The sequence below is a fragment of the Anomaloglossus baeobatrachus genome, chromosome 2 (assembly GCF_048569485.1).
Source record: "Anomaloglossus baeobatrachus isolate aAnoBae1 chromosome 2, aAnoBae1.hap1, whole genome shotgun sequence".
NCBI lineage: Eukaryota > Metazoa > Chordata > Amphibia > Anura > Aromobatidae > Anomaloglossus > Anomaloglossus baeobatrachus.
This window is the reverse complement of record NC_134354.1, coordinates 222615667-222639944: the sequence shown is the minus strand read 5'-3', so window position 1 is coordinate 222639944 and position 24278 is coordinate 222615667.

Here is a 24278-nt window from a genome sequence, read left to right as displayed (position 1 = left end):
AGAATGCGGACGTAGTTCCTGTTTATACACCTTGCTGCCATACCACCGCCACCGGGCTCCCCAACAGCAGCGGTGGTACTCCATCTTAACACACACCGTGGGTGGCATCACGAACTGTCTATACCATCCCCTGTACATAATTCCCCTTTATTTGAGTGGCCGCACGACCCCCGGGTCCGGAGACACTTGAGCCACTGCGGATCCGGATCCGAGCAGCCCGGCTGCTGACGTGGGGGCGGCACGCTTGTCATGTTGCTCAGTTGTGCAGCGGGGCCTCCCATTTCTCTTTCTACTCTGGTTAGTGCCTGTTTGTGCTCTCCTCTGAAGGGAGTTGTACACACCATTGTAGGAAATCTTCAGTTTCTTGGCAATTTCTCGCATGGTATATCCTTCATTTCAAAGAACAAGAATAAACTGTCAAGTTTCACATGAAAGTTCTCTTTTTCTGCCCATTTTGAGAGTTTAATGGAACCAATAATTGTAATGCTCCAGATTCTCAACTAGCTTAAAGGAATGTCAGTTTTATAGCTTCACTAATCAGCAAAACTGTTTCCAGCTGTGCTAACATATTTGCACAATAATAGTAACGATTATGACCTTCTTTATAGCCTTAGGTACCATAATAAATCACTGCACAGCACAGGGATAATACACACAGTGATGTCATAGTGCAGGGTTAACACACAGGGATGTGACAGGACACTTTCTTTCTGTAGTGTTACAGGCAGACATTTGTACATTATAATACTCACCTGCTCCTGTGCTGTGAGTGGCAGCCTCCGGCCTTCCTGTTGCATGCACATCCTGTCAGTCCTCCTGGCTGTGTTCAGGTCCTGTCCTTTGCTTTTTCTTTCTATTCTTTCTGTTCTCACTTCTCCTGGTTTTCTCTGCTCCTTCTCCCTCTTTTTTCTGCTTGCAATGCTCCGGTCTCTGCTCCTTCTGCCCTGTTTAGCTTTCTATATTTTCAATCTCCCACGCTGTACTGCACAAGCTCTCCTGATTGGCTGTTCTTCTCCTGGCATCTCTTACACTTCTCTGATTGGAAGAAGATGCTGCCTGGCCACTCCCTCCTCTTCAGCAGAGGCCATGTGGTGTGCAGTGTGGGCGTGTCTGCTCCTCTGTGTTGCGGTACTGCAGCTGTACAAACAGTTCGGGCCCCCTGTGCCTTAATTAGCTGCTTCGTGACCGGGCAGCCCGTGTTGGGAATGAGGAAAGTGAAATCGCAGACACAGTGGGCAGCCATCACGGGGCCCCTTTCATGTCACGGGCCCCATAGCAGTGGCGTGGCCTGCCTCTATTGACGGTACGCCACTGGCTGAGGGTTAAAAATGATCACGTATCCCCTAGATCAATCCCTCTAGTGGTGAAGTTTTTAAAATAGGGTCACTTTTGGGGTTTCTGCTGTTTGGCATGTCAGGGGCTCTTCAAATGAGACATGGCAATCACAATATATTCCTGCCAAAATGGTGCACCTTCTGAGCAATGCTGGGCACCCAAACAGTAGTTTTCCACCACATTTGGGGAATTAGCATACTCCAAAGAAATTGAACAACAAATGGTATGGTGCATTTTGTTCTCTTGTTATCCTTTGCAGGGGTGGACACTGACAGATTTGGGCCCCTGTGCAAGAAATTGTACTTGGGTCCCCCCTTTCTTCTATGGTGACAAAGCTGCAGATATATATATATATATATATATATATATATATATATATATATAGCGCCCTCTTTTGTTATGTGCATCCCCATCCCTTACATACCGTATTAGATTCTCTTGTCATTTTTGTTATTTATAGCGCTCTATTTATTTCATAGCATCTGCTCGTTAGATATAAAATGACATGACTGCTGATGGAACATGGTAAAGCTTCTTTTCTGATGGAGAAGCTGATGGACTGGTCTTCTGGTCAGATGTTGCTTCATCAGCAGTCATTTTATATCTAACAAGAGAGGATTAAGTAACAGAGAGGGCAATGCGAATAACAAAAATAAGGAGAATACACCATATAAAAGACGGTGCTGTACATAACAAGGGAAGACACTATATAATAAGGGACAATGCTATACATAACTAGTAAGGATGTTAATAAGTGACAGTGCTATACATAAATTAAGAATGGCCCTTTACAAAGTGAGTACACTAAATATTAATGGACAGTGTTATACATAATATAGCTATATACTGACTTTGTTTTCTCAGACAGCAGACAGACCCATGGAGTATGTCATATTCCTCATAATCAGATCAGAACATCATATGCTCAGAGTCTCACAGAACTCATTCTTGGTGCTGTGCTTTTCATGTGAATGGTTCTCTAAAACCCTAGGAGTCCGTGTGCCATCTGGTAAAAAAGTCTGGCAACACACGGACATCACATGAATGGGAGAATGTGGCCTAAGGGATTTAACAAATAACAGCATTACTCCAAGTCATACTGTACAGAATAAATATTTTCAGAAAGTTACTTACCATTGAAGTCTCATCTACTTATTTTCTCTTGTTTCTTTTCCATCTAGTCATACCTTCATGTTGCCATCTTCCAGCCACGACTCATCTTATCACACTGATGACCATAGCCCTGAAAATAGCAAGGTCACATAATATATATTGTATACATAGATTTGTCTCCTGAATAAAAAATCCCCCACACTGCGCCCCTAAATATAAATATGTACCAGACTATATATTACCGTATTTTTTGGACTATGAGATGCACTTTTTCCCCCCCAAATCTTGGGGGAAAGTGGGGGGTGCGTCTTATAGTCTGAATGTAGGGCTGCGGGGAATGAGAGTGCTGCAGGTGGAGCGGGTCATCAGCGGCACAAGCAGGCTGTAGCAGCCTGCCGTGACCACGTGGACCCGCTCATTTAATATGCACGCCCATCATTCCGCCCATCATCTCAGCCTGAAGCCATCGCTGACAGGTGGGCGGGGTGATTGGCGGGGAATGTGCGCATATTAAACAGCCTGCCCGCATGATCACCCCTGGCAACTACAGCCTGGAGTGATCATGTGCGGCTGTATTCCCTGCCCCCAGCGCATCATCATCAGCGCGGGGTGCAGTGAATCAGTATAACTCACCAACCATGATCCCTGCAGCACCATGATATCCTCCTGTCTGTGCCGGCGGTGGCTGTGTGGAGACTAGCGGTGCGCACAGCAATGATGTCATCGCTGTGTGCACGTGTCCACATGCAGCCACCGCCGGCACAGACAGGAAGACATCACGATGCTGCAGGGATCGTGGCCGGATCCACACTCCAGCGCTGCTGCTGACACAGATGGAGGAGGAGCGATGCTGCAGGGAGTGAGGTAAGGTGAGTATGAACATTTATTGTATTTTAATGTGCCACAGGATGAGGGCCGTATACCAGGATAGGGGTATATAGCAGGATGGGGGTGTATAGCAGGATGAGGGCATAGCATAATTAGGGTATATAGCAGGATGGGGTTACCGTATTTTTCGCTTTATAAGACGCACTTTTGTTCCCCCAAATTTTGGGGGAAAGTATTGGGTGCGTCTTATAAGCCGAATATACGGGGGGTGTATATATATATATATATATATATATATATATACACACACACTGCAGAGTTCAGGGGAGGTGGGGGAGCAGCTCTGGAGCGGTGCTGGGGGCAGGTTAACGCTGCGGGCGGCAGCGTTAGATCTCCTGCTCCCGCTCATATAATATGCACAGCTGCTGTCCATCACCATGGTGCTGAAATCGCACCACAGTGACGGGCTGGGGGAGCGGTGAATATTATATGAGCCTGTGCCCCCCCCTGTGATTGCACATGCCCCCCCTGTGTTAGATATGGCCCCCATGCTGCTGGTCATCCTAACATAAAAAAGCTTTACTTACCCCCTCCAGCGTGTCTCTCGGTGTCTCTGCTTCCACTGTGATCAGGCATGCAGAGATCTCACTCTGCTGTGCCGATCACATGACCGGCACCAAGAACCAGGAAGTGGAGGAACAGAAGCACGGAGGGAGACAGGAAGGAGATCAGCGCTGGAGGAGGTAAGAAAAGAGTGTTTTATTTTACTATGGGCAGCAGCATGGGGGCGATATCTAACACAGGGGAACATGTGCAATCCATAGGGGACCATAGGCAGAACAGGGGAATGTATGCAATCCACAGGGGGCCATAGGCAGCACAGGGGAATGTGTGCAATCCATAGGGGGCCATAGGCAGCACAGGGGAACATATGCAATCCATAGGGGGCCATAAGCAGCACAGAGGGACGTTTGCAGTCCATAGGGGGCCATAGGCAGCACAGGGGGACGTGTGCAATCCATAAGGGGCCATAGGCAGCACAGGGGAATGTGTGCAATCCATAGGGGGCCATAGCAGCATAGGGAACGTGTGCAATCCATAGGGGGCCATAGGCAGTACAGGGGAAAGTGTGCCAGCACAAGGTGGCTATATTCAATATAAGGGGGCCATATCCAGATTAAGGGGGCTAATTTTAGGATGGGGGGCTATGAGGGACATATACACTATATGATTTGTTAGATGGACACTGCCATTATAAGATGGACCCCATTTAACATTAAAAAAAAAAATTCTCTTTTCCTTCACCAAATTTGGGGGTGCGTCTTATAATCAGGTGCGTCTTATAAAGCGAAAAATACGGTATATAGCAGGATTGGGGTGTATAGCAGGATGAAGGCATATAGCAGGATAGGGGTATATTATGAGCAGGATGGGGGTATATTATGAGCAGGATCGAGGTATATTATGAGCAGGATGGGGGGTATATTATGAGCAGGATGGGGGCATATTATGAGCAGGATGGGGGTATGTGAGCAGGATGGGGGTATATGAGCAGGATGGGGGTATATAGCAGGATGGAGGTATATAGTAGGATGGGGCCATATGCCAGGATGGGTTATATAGCAGGATGGGGCCATATGCCAGTATATAGCAGGATGCAGCCATATGCCAGGATGACGGTATATAGCAGGATGGGGGCTATACCAGGATGAGGGACATATACTGTATAAACAAGGCAGGAGGATCATTACCAGGCTGGGGTACCTTAGTAGAGAATTTGGGGACATTACCCCCATAACAGTGTCAGCAGCAGATCCTTGCCCCATAACAGTGTGTCATGACCACATTTTTTGCTTAAAATTTTATTTTCCTATTTTCCTCCTCTGTGGGTGTGTCTTATGGTCCGGTACGTCTTATAGTCCGAAAAATACGGTATACAATTAGCCACCCACCATTCATAATATAAAGTGATACATAAGCCAGCACTGTGATCCCATTAACTATAAGCTCTGCTGCTCAAACAATATAAACTTATGTCTCTGTGACTCTCCACCAATTAATTTTAAAGCTATGTTCACACATTGCGATTTTGTAGCAGCAAATATGCAGCATTTTACAATCACAAACAAACAGTGTGAGATTCCTGAAATCTCATGAACACGTTGCTTATTTTATCCTTGCAGGTTTTCAGCAAATTCCCATCTGCAGCATGTCAATTCTTGCAGCATTCTTGCAGTATATTTCACCCACAATAATGAGTGGAGAATAACATGCAACAAAAACGCATGTAAAAAAATGCATATGTTATGCAGTGTTCTTCCTGTTAACACATCAGTATTTCCAGCACAATTTTATTCAGGAAATTCAGAATATCTGCATATAGCTTTACTCCTTGTCCTGTGTTATCACTCCAAAATTCATTATAAGTCCCTGATAGCTTAATAATGAATTGTGGGGTGAGGGGGACAAGACACAACCAGGGTCATGTAATGAATTGTGGAGTGGGGAGGATGCTATGAGAGCCATATAATGAATTGTGGTGTATGGGGGATGCTATGAAGGCCTTATAATGAATATTAGTATGAGTAGGAGGTTATCAGAGCCATCACATGAATTGTGGGGTGAGGAGGACACAATTGGGGCCATATAATGAATTGTGGGGTGGGGAGGATGCTATGAGGGAAGGTGAGGAGGGAACTATGAGGCCATATAATGAATTGTGGGGAGGAAGGTATGAAGAACGTAGCATCCTCCCCCACCATCAAATTCATTTTAAAGAGAACCTGTCAGATCAACTATACCCTCCAACCCAACAGCGTTCACATCTGTATGTCAAAATTCCTTGCTTAATGAGCCTGTGTAATGTTAAACTAAAAAATGAATGTATAAACAAAATAAATTATAAGCTGTGCTGTCCTTGGGCTAATTAGGGCCTTGAGTAATCGATGGGGCATTATTTTTCCAGAGTAGTTGGCCTTTTTCCATGCTATCACACTGCTCTGGGTGTGATTATATAATTTAATTTCCATGAGTTGGTGTCACTGCCAGCCCTTCGAAAATTTTCCCATACGCGCGGATGTGTACTCACATCTGAAGTCGGGTATACACGTCTCAGCTTCAGTGAGGTACACTGCGCATGATCGGAGAAACAGCTTCTGTATTTCCGATCATGCTCAGTGCACCTCTCTGAAGCTGGGACGTGTACACCAGATTTTAGATGAGGATCAATGTGAGTGAACATAGCCATGCACATGTGCAAAATTTCTAGGGGCGGGAGGTGACACGCTTGGGGAAATCATATTATCATGCCCATAGGAGTGTGATAACATGGAAAGATGGCTGACTAGTCCGGGGAAACAACACCGCTGTGACTAGTCAAGGTCCTAATTAGCATATGAACACCACCGTTTATAACAACCTTTCTGTAAACATTCATTTTAGTGAAAAGCATTACAAAGGGCGGGCTATGCATGGAATTTTTACATACTGATGTGAATGCTGCTGGAGAGCATAGAGGGCCTGGCAGGTTGCCTTTAAACATTCATTTTAGCCAATAACATTACACAAGGTTGGCTATGCATGGAATTTGTACATGCTGATATGAATGCTGCTGGAGGGCATAGGGAACCTGGCATGATACCTGTAAATTCACATACAGTTAGGTCCAGAAATATTTGGACAGTGACACAATTTTCGCGAGTTGGGCTCTGCATGCCACCACATTGGATTTGAAATGAAACCTCTACAACAGAATTCAAGTGCAGATTGTAACGTTTAATTTGAAGGTTTGAACAAAAATATCTGATAGAAATTGTAGGAATTGTACACATTTCTTTACAAACACTCCACATTTTAGGAGGTCAAAAATAATTGGACAAATAAACCAAACCCAAACAAAATATTTTTATTTTCAATATTTTGTTGCGAATCCTTTGGAGGCAATCACTGCCTTAAGTCTGGAACCCATGGACATCACCAAACGCTGGGTTTCCTCCTTCTTAATGCTTTGCCAGGCCTTTACAACCGCAGCCTTCAGGTCTTGCTTGTTTGTGGGTCTTTCCGTCTTAAGTCTGGATTTGAGCAAGTGAAATGCATGCTCAATTGGGTTAAGATCTGGTGATTGACTTGGCCATTGCAGAATGTTCCACTTTTTTGCACTCATGAACTCCTGGGTAGCTTTGGCTGTATGCTTGGGGTCATTGTCCATCTGTACTATGAAGCGCCGTCCGATCAACTTTGCGGCATTTGGCTGAATCTGGGCTGAAAGTATATCCCGGTACACTTCAAAATTCATCCGGCTACTCTTGTCGGCTGTTATGTCATCAATAAACACAAGTGACCCATGCCCATGCCATCACGTTGCCTCCACCATGTTTTACAGAGGATGTGGTGTGCCTTGGATCATGTGCCGTTCCCTTTCTTCTCCAAACTTTTTTCTTCCCATCATTCTGGTACAGGTTGATCTTTGTCTCATCTGTCCATAGAATACTTTTCCAGAACTGAGCTGGCTTCATGAGGTGTTTTTCAGCAAATTAAACTCTGGCCTGTCTATTTTTGGAATTGATGAATGGTTTGCATCTAGATGTGAACCCTTTGTATTTACTTTCATGGAGTCTTCTCTTTACTGTTGACTTAGAGACAGATACACCTACTTCACTGAGAGTGTTCTGGACTTCAGTTGATGTTGGGAACGGGTTCTTCTTCACCAAAGAAAGTATGCGGCGATCATCCACCACTGTTGTCATCCGTGGACGCCCAGGCCTTTTTGAGTTCCCAAGCTCACCAGTCAATTCCTTTTTTCTCAGAATGTACCCGACTGTTGATTTTGCTACTCCAAGCATGTCTGCTATCTCTCTGATGGATTTTTTATTTTTTTTCAGCCTCAGGATGTTCTGCTTCACCTCAATTGAGAGTTCCTTAGACCGCATGTTGTCTGGTCACAGCAACAGCTTCCAAATGCAAAACCACACACCTGTAATCAACCCCAGACCTTTTAACTACTTCATTGATTACAGGTTAACGAGGGAGACGCCTTCAGAGTTAATTGCAGCCCTTAGAGTCCCTTGTCCAATTACTTTTGGTCCCTTGAAAAAGAGGAGGCTATGCATTACAGAGCTATGATTCCTAAACCCTTTCTCCGATTTGGATGTGAAAACTCTCATATTGCAGCTGGGAGTGTGCACTTTCAGCCCATATTATATATATAATTGTATTTCTGAACATGTTTTTGTAAACAGCTAAAATAACAAAACTTGTGTCACTGTCCAAATATTTCTGGACCTAACTGTATAATATCATAATCCAGTTCCGTCCCCCCATTTTTCATAAGGACCTGAAGCCCGCCTTCTATTCCTTACACTGATCCCAAGCCTCCCCCTCCATATTGTCCCCTCCTCAGTCTATGAAAAAAAACCTAATTCACTATTCACCTCTCCACCCGGGCCCTCACCACACCACTTCTTCTCCTGCCGGTTACTTTTCAAATGACACCGGAGCGCTTGGCATACTGACATCATCATGGTGCACTTGTGTGTCACAGAGAAAGTGCCGGGCCGGGCAGGGAGCAGAGGACAGACACCTGCGTTCCACACTGTGCGGAGGTGTGGGATCGCCACCTGCCTGGCATGCTGCAGCCTGCTTGTGATGAGGGCAATCTGGCCAGGGGCCCCCCTGAGCCTCGACTTCTGGACAACAGGTCAGAGTGCCCTCATTACTTACTGGCCAGCATGGGCCCCCTGAACGTCCGGGCCGTGGTGCAACTGCATTGGCTGCACTGGCGGTATGTCTGCCACTGATCATTTGTTTTGTGGTAAAAATAAGATTTTTTATTTTCGCGGTTCAATGCTTAAAATTCTGTAAAGCACCTGGGAATTTAAGGTGCTCACCACACAATCAGATAAATTCCTTGCAAGGTGTAATGAGGTCATTTGTGGGGGATTGCCACTGTTTAGGCACATCAGGGGCTCTACAAAAACGTGACGTGGCATCCACTATTAATTCCAGATGATTTTGAATTCTATAAGTTAAATGATGCTCTTTCCCTTTTTTTAGCCCTGCTGTGCACCTAAACAGTAGTTTTCCACCACATAAGGGGTATGGTGCACTTTATCCTCTTATCCCTGTGAAAATAAATAAATGTGGACATTAAGTAATATTTTTGTGGGAAAAAGTAAAATTTTTCATTGTTTCCTTCCACATTACTTTAATTCCTGAGAAGCACCTAATGGGTTATTTAACTTATTGAATGTGGTTTTGAGCACTTTGTGGGGTGTAGTTTTTAAAATGGTCTTGGCAGGTTTGATCATCTCTAATGATTTCTTTACTGTACCTCTTTAGAGATGAGCGAACCGGTCGCGGTTCGGCTCGAGGTCGGCTCGCCGAACGGGGGTCCCGTTCGAGTTCGGTTCGTCGAACGTTCGACGAACCGAACTCGAGCCAATAGGCTATAATGGGAGGCAATCACAAACACATAAAAATGCATGATAAATGTACACAAACAGTTAATAAACATTGCCATAACACTTACCGGTCCTCGCGATCCCTTCTGCACTCTGTCTCCTGCCGCTATTCCATCCGATGATCGCTGAATCCTCCCGTGACCGGCACTGCCAGCAGAGATGCAGGACCTGTCGTGACGTCAAAATAGCCATGTGACCAGTCACGTGGCTATTATCTCATTGGCTACAGACTGGTCACATGACTATGACACGTCATGTAGGACCTGCGAGTGCATCTCTCCGGTACACGGTGCACATTTGTGTATCGCCGTGTACCGGCGATATGCTCTAGCACACGGTCGACTCCCCGTTCCGTTAGGGACCGGCTGACACAGCCGGTCATTAACGGAGATCACCGTTGCCATAGCAACGCAGTTAGCGGTGACATCACCGCTAACCGCGGCTCCGGGAGCACCGTTGCTATGGTAACGCGTCTGTCAGCGTTACCGCTGTTACCGCTAGCAGCACTGATCACTCATGGAGTGAAGGCTGCACGCTGCTTCCCGATTGTAGTGAGGATTGTACTGAGGATGAGGTTCCCCAGCCCCAAGTGATGGGCTGGTGCACCTCATCCTCACTACAATCGTCACTACTACTACACTAGTGAGGATTGTACTGAGGATAAGGTTCCCCAGCCACAAGTGATGGGCTGGTGAACCTCATCCTCACTACAATCGTCACTACTACTACACTAGAAAGAAAGAAGACAGAAGAGCAGGATCGTGGAGGGCTGACAGGGGGTAATAAAGATGGAGTCTCTAATGTGTCTGTGTATTTATTTCTATTAAAGTATTTTTTCTCTGTGTGGTGTCTTTTTTTAACCCTTTATTGGAGATTCTTAATGGCCGGGTCAAACGTGCCTGACATTAAGAATCTCTGGCTTAATACTGGCTAGTAAAACAAAGCCAGTATTAACTCATGATTACCCAACAAGCCACCCGGCTCCAGGGCTGTTGGAATAGTTGGATACAGCGCCAGATGATGGCGCTTCTATGAGAGCGCCATTTTCTGGGACGGCTGCGGACTGAAATCCGCAGCAGAGGCGCCCAGAAACCTCGGGCTAACCTGTGCTGCGGATTCCAATCCCCAGCTGCCTAGTTGTACCCGGCTGGACACAAAAATGGGGCGAAGCCCACATCATTTGTTTTTTAATTATTTCATGAAATAAGTGAAATAATTAAAAAAAAATGGGCTTCCCTATATTTTTGGTTCCCAGCCGGGTACAAATAGGCAACTGGGGGTTGGAGGCAGCCCGTAGCTGCCTGCTGTACCTGGCTAGCATACAAAAATATGGCGAAGCCCACGTCATTTTTTTGGTGGGCAAAAAACTTCTGCATACAGTCCTGGATGGAATATGCTGAGCCTTGTAGTTCTGCAGCTGCTGTCTGCTCTTCTCCATACAGACAGACAGCAGCTGCAGAACTACAAGGCTCAGCATACTCCATCCAGGACTGTATGCAGAAGTTTTTTGCCCCCTGAAAAAATTATGTGGGCTTCGCCATATTTTTGTATGCTAGCCAGGTACAGCAGGCAGGTACGGCTGCCCCCAACCCCCAGTTGCCTATTTGTACCCGGCTGGGAACCAAAAATAAAGGGAAGCCCTTTTTTTATTATTTCATGAATTTCATGAAATAATTAGAAAACAAATGACGTAAGCTTCGCCCCATTTTTGTGTCCAGCCAGGTACAACTAGGCAGCTGGGGATTGGAATCCGCAGCACAGGTTGGCCTGAGCTTTCTGGGCCCCACTGCTGCGAATTGCAGTCTGCAGCCGCCTCAGAAAATGGCACTTTCATAGAAGCGCCATCTTCTGGCGCTGTATCCAACTCTTCCAGCAAATGCCTGCTATACCTGGCTAGCATACAAAAATATGGCGAAGCTCACGTCCTTTTTTTGTAGTTTTTTGGCAAAAAAAATAAAAAATGCTTCCCTGGATTTTCCATTGCCAGTGAAGGTAACACCAAGCAGTGGGGGTTAGCAGCCAGTAGCTGCTTGGATTACCCTTAGCTAGCAATACAAAAAATGCAGCAGGAGCCCATATATATTTTTTTTAATTATTTATTTAAATAACTAAAAATAAAATGGGCTTCCCTGTATTTTGATTGCTGGACATCACAGTGCTGTAAAAATAAATCTTTAAAAAAATGACGTAGCGCTCCGCGGTATTTTTGATTCTCAGCAGATAAAGCAGACAGCTATGGGTTGCCACCCCCATCTGCCTGCCGTTACCTTGGTTTGCAATCAAAATACAGGGAAGCCCATTCATTTTTTCTATTTAAAAAATAGTTAAAAAAAAATGACGTTGGGTCCCCCCATTTTTGATAGCCAGCTAGGGTAAAGCAGACGGCTGTAGCCTGAAAACCACAGCTGGCAGCTTTACCGTGGTTGGGGATCCAATGTGGAGGTCCCCTCAGGCTCTTTTTTATAATTATTTTATAAATATTAATAATTACACAATAAAAGTAGGGTCCCCCCCAAATTGGATCACCAGCCAAGGTAAAGCGGACAGCTGTGGTCTGGTATTCTCAGGGTGGGAAGGTCCATAGTTATTGGGCCTTCACAGCCTAAAAATAGCAGGCCGCAGGCACCCCAGACGTGGCGCATCCACTAGATGCGCCAATCCTGGCGCTTCACCCCAGCTCATCCCGTGCCCTGGTGCAGTGGCAAACGGGGTAATAAATCGGGTTGATACTAGCTGTAAAGTCACCTGAGATCAAGCCCAGCAGTTTGTGATGTCATGGCGTCTATTAGATACCCAACATCATAAACTGTCAGTACTAACAAAAAAAAACAAAAAAAAAAAATCGACAAAAGAAATTTATTTGAAAAAACAGTCCCCAAAACATTTCCTCTTTCACCAATTTATTGTAAGAAAAAAAATAAAGGGGTCCCACGACGACTCTGGACCGTCTAGAATATGGGGGGGGAGACACTCAGGGAACGTATCCCCCATTTTCTAGGAGTGCGGACCCTTCATGTGAGGAGTGTGGGTGCAATGAATCTGCACTCACTCTCCCCGGGTCCACAGCAGCAGAGTCCATGCCGTAATGGTTGCTACCAAAGCTGCAATGCCCTGCTCATGAGGTAAGGGCATGCCTAATCAGGAGAACTACTGTAGAGGAAGCTCTGCTCACTGGTATATAGGTGCTCAGAGGTAATAATTAGTGATGAGCGAGTACTAAAAAGCTCGGGTGCTCGAGGCTCGGGCCGAGCATCCCAAGATACTCGTGTACTCGGCCCGAGCACCGAGCCCAATGTTATCCTATGGGAGACCCGAGTATTTTTGTGAAATGACCACCGGCAGCATGTAGAAACCCTAAAAATGTCACAAAAGTCTCAGAAAAGTGCTCAAATGACATGGCAACAGCATGGGGAAGACCCCTTGAAGCATTTATCACTCAAAAGTCACAGCTGTGAACAATTTTGTCCGCGTTTTACGCCATTTTTACGGACTCACCAGAAAACCTTCCAAAATGACACCAAAATGAATTTTCATGGCGGAAATGTTAAGGGCACATACCCAATAGTGAGATAGAGCTAATGTTATGTATGTTACTTTTTGAGATCAATACATGAAAGATTTTACGTAAAACATTGTGTGGCACTCCGATGTCCAAAACGCACGTTTTGTGCTTTTTACTAGCGATGTCGGTCATTTTTTTTTTCATTCTATCTCCCGTCGGTCGGTCTCGCTCTGTCTGTCTCTCTCTGTCTTGTCTGTCCCCCTCTCACAGTCTGTCGGTCATTCTCCCCCCTCTCTCTTACTTACCGTTCCCCGATCACTGCTGCGGCGCTGCACGGCTGTTCAACTCCGGCGGCTTTTCCTCTTTAGAAAAAGCCGGCCGCTCATTAAACAATCTCGTAATCCCTGTTTTCCTGCTTTTCGGCGCCTATGATTGGTTGCAGTGAGACATGCCCCCCACGCTGAGTGACAGGTGTCTCACTGCACCCAAACACAGCAGCCGGTGTGTGTATACTGTGCAGTGAAATAAATAATTAAATAATTAAAAAAAACGGCGTGCGGTCCCCCCAATTTTAATACCAGCCAGATAAAGCCATACGGCTGAAGGCTGGTATTCTCAGGATGGGGAGCTCCACGTTATGGGGAGCCCCCCACCCTAACAATATCAGTCAGCAGCCGCCCAGAATTGCCGCATACATTATATGCGACAGATCTGGGACTGTACCCGGCTCTTCCCGATTTACCCTAGTGCGTTGGCAAATCGGGGTAATAAGGAGTTAATGGCAGCCCATAGCTGCCACTAAATCCTAGATTAATCATGTCAGGCGTCTCCCCGAGATTCCTTCCATGATTAATCTGTAAATTACAGTTAAAAAACACACACACCCGAAAAATCCTTTATTAGAAATAAAAAACACTAACAAAGTCCCTCATCACCAATTTATTAACCCCGACAAACCCTCCTTGTCCGGCGTAATCCACGGTCCTCCAGCGTCGCGTCCAGCTCTGCTACATTGAGGTGACAGGAGCTGCAGAATACACCGCCGCTCCGGTCACCTCCACGCAGCTAATGAGGTGAGTATAGCGATCAGCTGAGCTGTCACTGAGGTTACCTGGATGCAGCGGTGGATGCAGCGGTGGCCGCGGGTAACCTCAGTGACAGCTCAGCTGATCGCGCTACTCACCGCCGCTCCGGTCACCTCCACGCAGCTAATGAGGTGAGTATAGCGATCAGCTGAGCTGTCACTGAGGTTACCCGCGGCCACCGCTGCATCCACCGCTGCATCCAGGTAACCTCAGTGACAGCTCAGCTGATCGCTATACTCACCTCATTAGCTGCGTGGAGGTGACCGGAGCGGCGGTGTATTCTGCAGCTCCTGTCACCTGAATGTAGCAGAGCTGGACGCGACGCTGGAGGACCGTGGATTACGCCGGACAAGGAAGGTTTGTCGGGGTTAATAAATTGGTAATGAGGGACTTTGTTAGTGTTTTTTATTTCTAATAAAGGATTTTTCGGGTGTGTGTTTTTTAACTGTAATTTACAGATTAATCATGGAAGGAATCTCGGGGAGACGCCTGACATGATTAATCTAGGATTTAGTGGCAGCTATGGGCTGCCATTAACTCCTTATTACCCCGATTTGCCAACGCACTAGGGTAAATCGGGAAGAGCCGGGTACAGTCCCAGATCTGTCGCATATAATGTATGCGGCAATTCTGGGCGGCTGCTGACTGATATTGTTAGGGTGGGGGACTCCCCATAACGTGGAGCTCCCCATCCTGAGAATACCAGCCTTCAGCCGTATGGCTTTATCTGGCTGGTATTAAAATTGGGGGGACCGCACGCCGGTTTTTTTAATTATTTATTTATTTATTTTACTGCACAGTATAGACACGCCCACCGGCTGCTGTGATTGGGTGCAGTGAGACACCTGTCACTCAGCGTGGGGGCGTGTCTCACTGCAACCAATCATAGGCGCCTGTGGGCGGGGATAGCAGGGAATATGAGATGGCTGTGTGCAGAGCACAGCGCGCCCGCCGGTATAAAGGCTCGGTCACGCTGTGCAGGCCGGCCAATCACTGCAATTTCACAACTAACAGGGCTGTGGCATTGCAGTGGTCTGCCAGCCAATCCCTGCATGAGGGCTGGCTCTCAAAAGAGCGCCAACATGCAGGGATGAAGACCACGAGTACAGCACGAGTATTGCAAAATTACTCGGTCCCCGCCGAGTAGCCCGAGTACAGTGATACTCGTGCGAGTACCGAGTAGTAACAAGCATACTCGCTCATCACTAGTAATAATAGATAAAATTAGTGAGTAACCTCGGCACTCTAAATCTCCCAGACTAAGTCAGTAAGTCACAACGGATAGTAATGCAAAATCACTCTTTATTGGTCCGTATTAAGAAAAAATTTTTTTCATAAGCATTAGTGATGAGCGAATATGCTTGTTACTACTCGGTACTCGCACGAGTATCACTGTACTCGGGCTACTCGGCGGGGACCGAGTAATTTTGCAATACTCGTGCTGTACTCGTGGTCTTCATCCCTGCATGTTGGCGCTCTTTTGAGAGCCAGCCCTCATGCAGGGATTGGCTGGCAGACCACTGCAATGCCACAGCCCTGTTAGTTGTGGAATTGCAGTGATTGGCCGGCCTGCACAGCGTGACCGAGCCTTTATACCGGCGGGCGCGCTGTGCTCTGCACACAGCCATCTCATATTCCCTGCTATCCCCGCCCACAGGCGCCTATGATTGGTTGCAGTGAGACATGCCCCCCACGCTGAGTGACAGGTGTCTCACTGCACCCAAACACAGCAGCCGGTGTGTGTGTGTATACTGTGCAGTGAAATAAATAATTAAATAATTAAAAAAAACGGCGTGCGGTCCCCCCAATTTTAATACCAGCCAGATAAAGCCATACGGCTGAAGGCTGGTATTCTCAGGATGGGGAGCTCCACGTTATGGGGAGTCCCCCACCCTAACAATATCAGTCAGCAGCCGCCCAGAATTGCCGCATACATTATATGCGACAGATCTGGGACTGTACCCGGCTCTTCCCGATTTACCCTAGTGCGTTGGCAAATCGGGGTAATAAGGAGTTAATGGCAGCCCATAGCTGCCACTAAATCCTAGATTAATCATGTCAGGCGTCTCCCCGAGATTCCTTCCATGATTAATCTGTAAATTACAGTTAAAAAACACACACCCGAAAAATCCTTTATTAGAAATAAAAAACACTAACAAAGTCCCTCATTACCAATTTATTAACCCCGACAAACCTTCCTTGTCCGGCGTAATCCACGGTCCTCCAGCGTCGCGTCCAGCTCTGCTACATTCAGGTGACAGGATCTGCAGAATACACCGCCGCTCCGGTCACCTCCACGCAGCTAATGAGGTGAGTATAGCGATCAGCTGAGCTGTCACTGAGGTTACCTGGATGCAGCGGTGGATGCAGCGGTGGCCGCGGGTAACCTCAGTGACAGCTCAGCTGATCGCTATACTCACCTCATTAGCTGCGTGGAGGTGACCGGAGCGGCGGTGAGTAGCGCGATCAGCTGAGCTGTCACTGAGGTTACCCGCGGCCACCGCTGCATCCATTAGATGCGCCAATCCTGATGCTTCGCCCCAGCTCATCCCGCGCCCTGGTGCGGTGGCAAACGGGGTAATATATGGGGTTAATACCAGATGTGTAATGTCACCTGGCATCAAGCCCTGGGGTTGGTGAGGTCAGGCGTCTATCAGATACCCGACATCACCAACCCAGTCAGTAATAAAAAAAATAGACGACAAACACATTTTTATTTGAAAAAACACTCCCCAAAACATTCCCTCTTTAACCAATTTATTAGAATGAAAAACAAATCCAGGTCTGCTGTAATCCAAGGGGTTGCCATGACGATCCACACTGTCCCAGTCAATGAAGAGCAGGATGTTCCCCATTGGCTGGGAGAGCAATGCAGTGACCTGAGCTAACATCAATGGGTCAGCCCAGGTCACTGCAGGGCATGACAAGTGCTGCTGTCAGCGAGGTACATTACCTGCGCTGATCTCCTGCACACTGACAGCCCCTGTCACTGAGTTCAATGACCGGCGTCTTCACACCAAGTATCGCGAGAGGCCCGTGACGTCACCGCTAGTCAGTCTCGGGTCGGAAGCGAGAGGTGATGTGACAGCGCTGAGGTCGGGATGGCGGGACTTCATCACCGCAGGTAAGCCGAGCGGGACCATGTGTGTGTGTGTGTATGTGTGTGTATGTGTGTGTGTGTGTGTGTGTGTGTGTGTGTGTGTGTGTACATGCCGCGTGCAGGAGGGGGCGGAGTGAGCTGAGCGGGGAAGTGTGGGCTTCCTGCACGTAACTAGGATAAACATCGGGTTACTAACCAAAGCGCTTTGGTTGGATACCCGATGTTTATCTTGGTTACCAGCTTGTGGCAGGCTGCCAGCGATGGCTCCTGCACACTGTAGCTGTAAAAAGCCCTGCTTTTTGCTGCTAGAACCGTTCTCGAACGTATCTAGAACTATCGAGCTTTTGCAAAAAAGCTCGAGTTCTAGTTCGATCTAGAACAGCCCCAAAATCACTCGAGCCTAGAACTGGAGAACCACGAACCGCGAACCGCGCTCAACTCTACTCTTTATGCCTTTGATTTCAAACTGAAGTATTTTTTGTCAGACTCTTCAAATTTGTTTGAAAGAGAATCATGGCTTCATAATTCAGACTCTAACATTTCTTTTGCAAAAGAATATCTGCATAGCGAGTCCAAAGGAGTCAACATAGCAAGAAGATTGTAAAGAATCATTCCACTGCCATACAGGTTCATGCCGGTGTTAATGAGTCTTGACAATAGTCTTCAAATTTTAGCTCCACTGCTGTTGCTGTACTGCAACTTTTAGGGTATTCTCAGTTTTAACCCACAAACATTCTACAGCCAATGATAAGCATACTATTGTCTACAAAAAAGGAGTACAAATAGTGATTTCAGAGAGTGCGACAAAAACCAGACCCGTGCAGGAGGGGGGGCCGCTGATGACATCCCCGTTTTCAGCTGAAACGCATATTCAGCTGTAGTGTATTGCAGCACAGGGAGCTAACAGCTTCTTGAGCCACAAAAGCTATAGTAACTGTTGGTCTATCACATCACTGCCATGTGTTTCCCACCCTCCTGCAACACTATGGAGGAGGAAGAGTGCACAGGTAAGAAGAATTACTTATTTTTTGTATTAAAGGTGTTTGTATTTGAGCTGAGCACAAGGACGGGTGATATTTTTATAGGAAGAGGCCAGTATGGGAGTCATTATTTTAGGAAGGAGCCAAGATAGGGGACATTAATTTACGAAGGTACAACAATGGGGGACAATATTAGCTAATTAACTAATACCCAGCTCCCATGTTTTTAGCGTGTTTTAAAAATGCATCAATTTAGACAAGTTTTCCATCTCAACTCACTAAACTAACTCTTCCCTGTTCCCGCCTTCTAAATGTTATTCTTAACCACCTCTTTCCTAATTCTGTCCTCACATCCTCCATACAACGGACGGATACAATTTACTGTGTGATGACCAAATCATTCAACTTTATATGAAATCCTTTATATATTATAATGATTGTCGGACCAGAAACTACACGCATGTTCTACTTATTGTGTCCCCCTATTTCCCCATAGATTGTAAGCTTGGAGCAGGGCCCTCACTCCTCCTGTAACTGTTGAACTATGTCCTACTTTGTTTTGTTTTTTTTTTCTGTACATGCCCTTGTTTAAGTGTAAAGTGCTGTGGAATATGGTGGCGCTATATAAGTACACTTTATTATTATTAGCTAAAAAGGGCCCAGGATGCAGGGACATTATTACAGGATGGAGGACATTACTACAGGAAGGTTTGTGTCCTTTAGCGGAGGGGCATTTCTGTAATTTTATGTTGAAATTATTTTGTTTCACTCAGTGCTGTTGCCCCAGACACTTTACTTTCTTGTTTCTAGTTACGTTGTGATGTCACATGGGCACATGACCTGCTAATGTAACATCAGAAGAGAAAACACCTGAAGCAATGGCAGAGTCACATGACTGCGGGTGACAGTACAGGATTGGGATTGCAGGGCTAATAGCAATCTAAATTTTTTTGTATTTACAATTGAGATACATTTGTGATGAAAGTGCTGAAACGGGAAAATGCCATTAAGAATGCCTGATGTCTACAGTCTTTATGGTATGTTTTTTAGTTGTAGTAAATTGTGTTTGCACTGCCTGAAAAGAGTTGCAGGACCATTAATCTAAATATTATATTATATATTATAATATTGGCACCCAGGGGAGCACCTAAGAAAGTTCTAGTTGGCCAGGCACCAATTAATTATGGGTACCTAGCAGGAGATGAGGATCTAGGACTGCAATAGGAGCTATATGCCCACTTCTGCATAAAATCAGGGCACCATTTGTTTTGTAAAACAGCTGTTATCTATAATATTCATCCATAGCAAGGCTAATGCTTACCTTCCTTGCTCTCAGGTTCATCTTCAGATGTGAGAGCTGCAGAACTGTGATCAGACACTATCCATCATAAGCATTTTGCATTTCGCACCATATGGAACACTGTGATAGATCGATGGTGGTATGTCCTGTAAACAGAGTCTGGTCTGAGGTTTGACTATTCAGTTTCATCTGGCTTCTAAATTTAAAAGATTATTTCTAAATTCCCTTGTTATCGTTAATCTAGGTTGGGATCCCTGTGCACTGGAACTCAGAGAACAGGATTCCTTGGAGTGAAGGTGGACATGCTTGGCCTCCGCTTCACATGTTGTCAATGAGACTGCTGGAAAAAGACTAGTATAGCGATGGGATATGGAGAAGCATGCCAGAATTATTGTCACATATCAAATTTGAAAAGCGGGGTTTTGTTCTTCATTAAGGGGTAAAAAGGACCCGTCACACCTCTTGACATACTTTTTTAGGAGATAGTGTCAGGTTGTCTTTTCTTGGAATTCTGTCTTGTGCCATTGCTTCAACCCATTACCAACATCAGCTGTACCTATACCTGTACCTGTACTCATAAGTGTTAACCTGTTAAATGCTACTGGAAAATTCTGAAAGCTGCATTAACAGTGTCAACATGTGAGTGCCGTGACACGATTGTAGGGTTCCGATGGCTTGCTATTACAGTTGGAAATCTGTTAAAGACCTCCATGCCTGTTATAATGAATCTCCCTTGAAGTCCAATTTATGGCCGAGCATCAAAGGAGAATGTGATTTTTACTATATGCCACAATACTATGGTATTGATGTATATAATACAAGCAAGCAGATAATCACAGGTTTTTGTTCTTCACGATACCACACAAAATGTTGTAAGAAGCAATAAAATGGTATATTTATCCCAAAATGATAGCAATAAAAACATTGTGTCACCACACAAAAAATAAGCTCTCATATAGCTCTATTGACCAAAAGTTGAGAATGTTAGGTGTCTGGGAAAATATAGACATAATAAAAAAAAGTTTTTTAATTATTAATTTTATTTCACCACTAAAATAATAAATTTGGTATCAACGGAAATGTACTGATGAGGAGAATCATGTTACCATGTCATTTTTCCCACACAAAGTAGACCATAAAAATAATCCCCCAAAAATTGTGTTTTTTTTCTTCAATTTCACCACACTTGGAATATTTTTTTCCCTCTTCCCAGTATGTGATAAATATAATGGAGTCATTCAAAAGTACTACTCATCCCACAAAAAACAAGCCATCATATGTCATGAACCGAGAAATAAAAAAAATTATGGTTCTTGAAAAAAGGGGAGGAAAAAACGAAAATGCAAAAGGAAATTATCATTGTCGGGAAGGAGTTAACTATAGACACAGAATTGCAGAAAGACAATAGAGAAGAGGGAACAACTTTTGGGAACAGGCAGGGACCTATGGTCTATGTGTTTGTTTTACATGAAATGTACTAGAAACAAAGCAAAAAGAAAAGCAAAGAAAAATAATAGAGAGGACGAGTCTCTTTAGACCTTGAAATAAGAAAAACGATGCATTCATTCTGCCTTGTTTGACAAGAGAAAGGATGTTTCTTTAAAGAAAAAAAAACATTTGACCTAATTTAATATAATTTAGTTTCATTATGGGATTCTTCATAATTGATTAGTTATTGCATCATTCTTTGTAGGAATGAGAACACTTGGTTTTCTTATCTCTAGTACATACTTCTGTACAAAATAGATCTATTGTATGAATATAAACTCAATTAATGAAAACCTTCTGCACATATTTTATCTAAAGTACCTTAAGTTCTATTAGAGTTTCATTTTAGTACACTAAAAACATAGAAATAGGCTATAAGTTTGAGAAGGACAGTTTAACCAGTTCAGCTTATGCAAAGCAATGTTGTTCTAGAGCAGGGGTCCCCAACCTATGGCTCGGAAGCCATATGTGGCTCGCGATCTCGTGAGGTGTGGCTCACAGATGTCTGCCAGCTTGGTGTATTAGTGTGCCGCCCCAGCAGCGGATCGAATCTCTTGGATCCATGGGAAATGTCCATTTGTGTCTCGAGGGTCTCCGGACCCAGGGGCTTGGGGCCATACTCTAAAGTAAAAGGGGATATTTACAGGGAGATTATAGTTCATGACGCCACCCGTGGTGTGCGGTAATTGGGAGTACCGCCGCTGCCGTTGTTGGGAGTACCCGGGATGATGGAATGGGGCAGCAAGGTGTCGTTACCCTCCACGGGTAGGGGTATGCCCCGGGGCTCTGGAAGATGATACTGGGTGCCGTGACGGGGAGATGACTCATGTACTCACTCAGCCAGTATGCAGACGCTGACAACCGGGTAAAACGAGTCTCTGAGTGCCGCTGCCTCTCAAGGGGAGCTCGTCCTGGTCCTGTCCGCTGCAGTGCTGCCTGATGATCCGTGACCTGCCTCCTGGCACAAAGTTTAGATTCGCTGTAGTGGCCCGGTAGACTGGAACTTGCCAGGCTTCGCTGACCCCTAGGTGGGGGACCCTATTCCACTGGTGTGTCTGGTGGGTGTGGTGCAGGGTGTTCCTAGGATTTGATTTGCTGTTGGAGGCAGCACTGTAAGATGGGGACCCAGAACCACGAGGGATTTGAATACTGCACTAAGGGAAAAGAGCGTGCAGTACCCTGTGATGACCTGGTAGTCCAGGGGAGTAACATTAGCACCAGGTCTAGCAAAGAGGTATGAAGAACAGGTCTCCAGAAGGTGAATTATGTGAGTAGTCCCACACAGAAGAGTAGATCTGGATGCCCACATATTGGCCTTGAGGGTTTAGAGATATTTAAATATGGTAGACTGAAGACCAGATGATACTACCTGTCAGAGGAGGTGTTTGCAGCTGGATGTGATAGTGTGGCAGGAGTGTTTGATTTGAGAATACTGAAAAGGGGTACTGTGGAAACGCCTGGATCTTGGTCTACTGCCTTCGTGTGATCTTTATCGAAAAGCTTTGGCTGTCTTTATACCAGTAATGTTGGCATAGGGTGTCACTACTGTGAGGGGTGGAAGTTATATGTGGCTCACGTGACGCTGAATCGGTCACAAATCGTGAGTCATGTACACGTTGCTTATTTTTAAAAAATCGTTTATTTTTCATGGCGCCGGTTGTTCATCGTACCCGGGGCAGCACATATCGCTCCGTGTGACACCCCGGGAACGATGAACATAACTTACTTGCGTCCCGCGGCACCCGCCGGCTATGCGGAAGGAAGGAGGTGGGCGGGATGTTTACATTCCTCTCATCTCCGCCCGTCCGCTTCTATTGGCTGGCGGCTGTGTGAAGTCGCTGTGACGCCAAACGTCCCTCCCCCTTCAGGAAGATGATGTTCGCCGCCCACAGCGAGGTCGCTCAGCAGGTAAGTACATGTGACAACGGTTTCACGACTTTGTGCGACACGGGCAGTGATTTGCCCGTGACGCACAAACGACGGGGGCGAGTACAATCGCTCGTGCGATCACATGATAGGTCGTATCACACCAGGCAAAGAGTGGATGACATACTTTTTTTGACTTATTTCAAAAACCCTTTGGTTCCCTCATCAGGACAAAATCATAAGCAAGGAAAGCACTAATTAGAGAAGCAGCCAGGACTCATAGTGACTCGGGAAGAGCTGCACAGATCCACAGTTCAGGTGGTAGAAGCTGACTACACGACAACTTTTAGTCATATACTCCAAAAATCTGGCAATTACAGAAGACTTACAAGAAGAAAGCCATTTTTGAAAGCAAGTCAAAAAAAGTTCTGTTTACCATTTTCAAAAAGCCATGTAGGGGACACATGTGAAAATGTGAAAGAAGATGCTCTGATCAGATGAGACCAAAGTAGAACTTTTTGAGCTAAATGTAAAATGCTATGTGTGGGGGAATACTAACACTGGACATCAACCTGAGAACACCATACCCACTATCAAACATGGTGGGAATGCTTTTCTTCAGGAGGGACAGGAAAGCTGGTCAGAATTGATGGGAAGATGGATGGAGCTTAATACAGGGCAATCCTAGGGGAAACTTGTTAGAGGTTGCAGAAGACATAAGGTTGGGGTGTAGGTTCACCTTTCAGCAGAACAATGACCCTAAACATACTGCTAGAGCTAAATGGAATGGTCTAGATCAGAGATCTCAAACGCGCGGCCTGTGGACTGCATGCGGCCCTTGAGGCTGCTTGTTGCGGCCCAAGTGCCTGCAGACCCCATGAAGATCGTGTTACTATGCAGGGAGTATTAGCAGGAGCAGATACCCAATCAAGTGGAGTGTAAATAGCAGGGTAAATGGTAAAATATAACTTTTAATAATTAATGTTAAAATCAGCGGCTTAAAACAGACAAACACAAAAATGGAATGATACTCCGGTAATGATACAGCTACACAACCAATACAGATCAGCTGACATGCAGCGGAGTATCAAAAAAGGGGCCTGCTAACAAACAAATTTGCAGAGGCTACAAAAATACCTTAACAAATGAGGCAAATAAAGGAACAATCTCACCGGTATCGCTTTTGCTTCAACACCCTGGTGATAGAAGGATCGCAGAGGGGG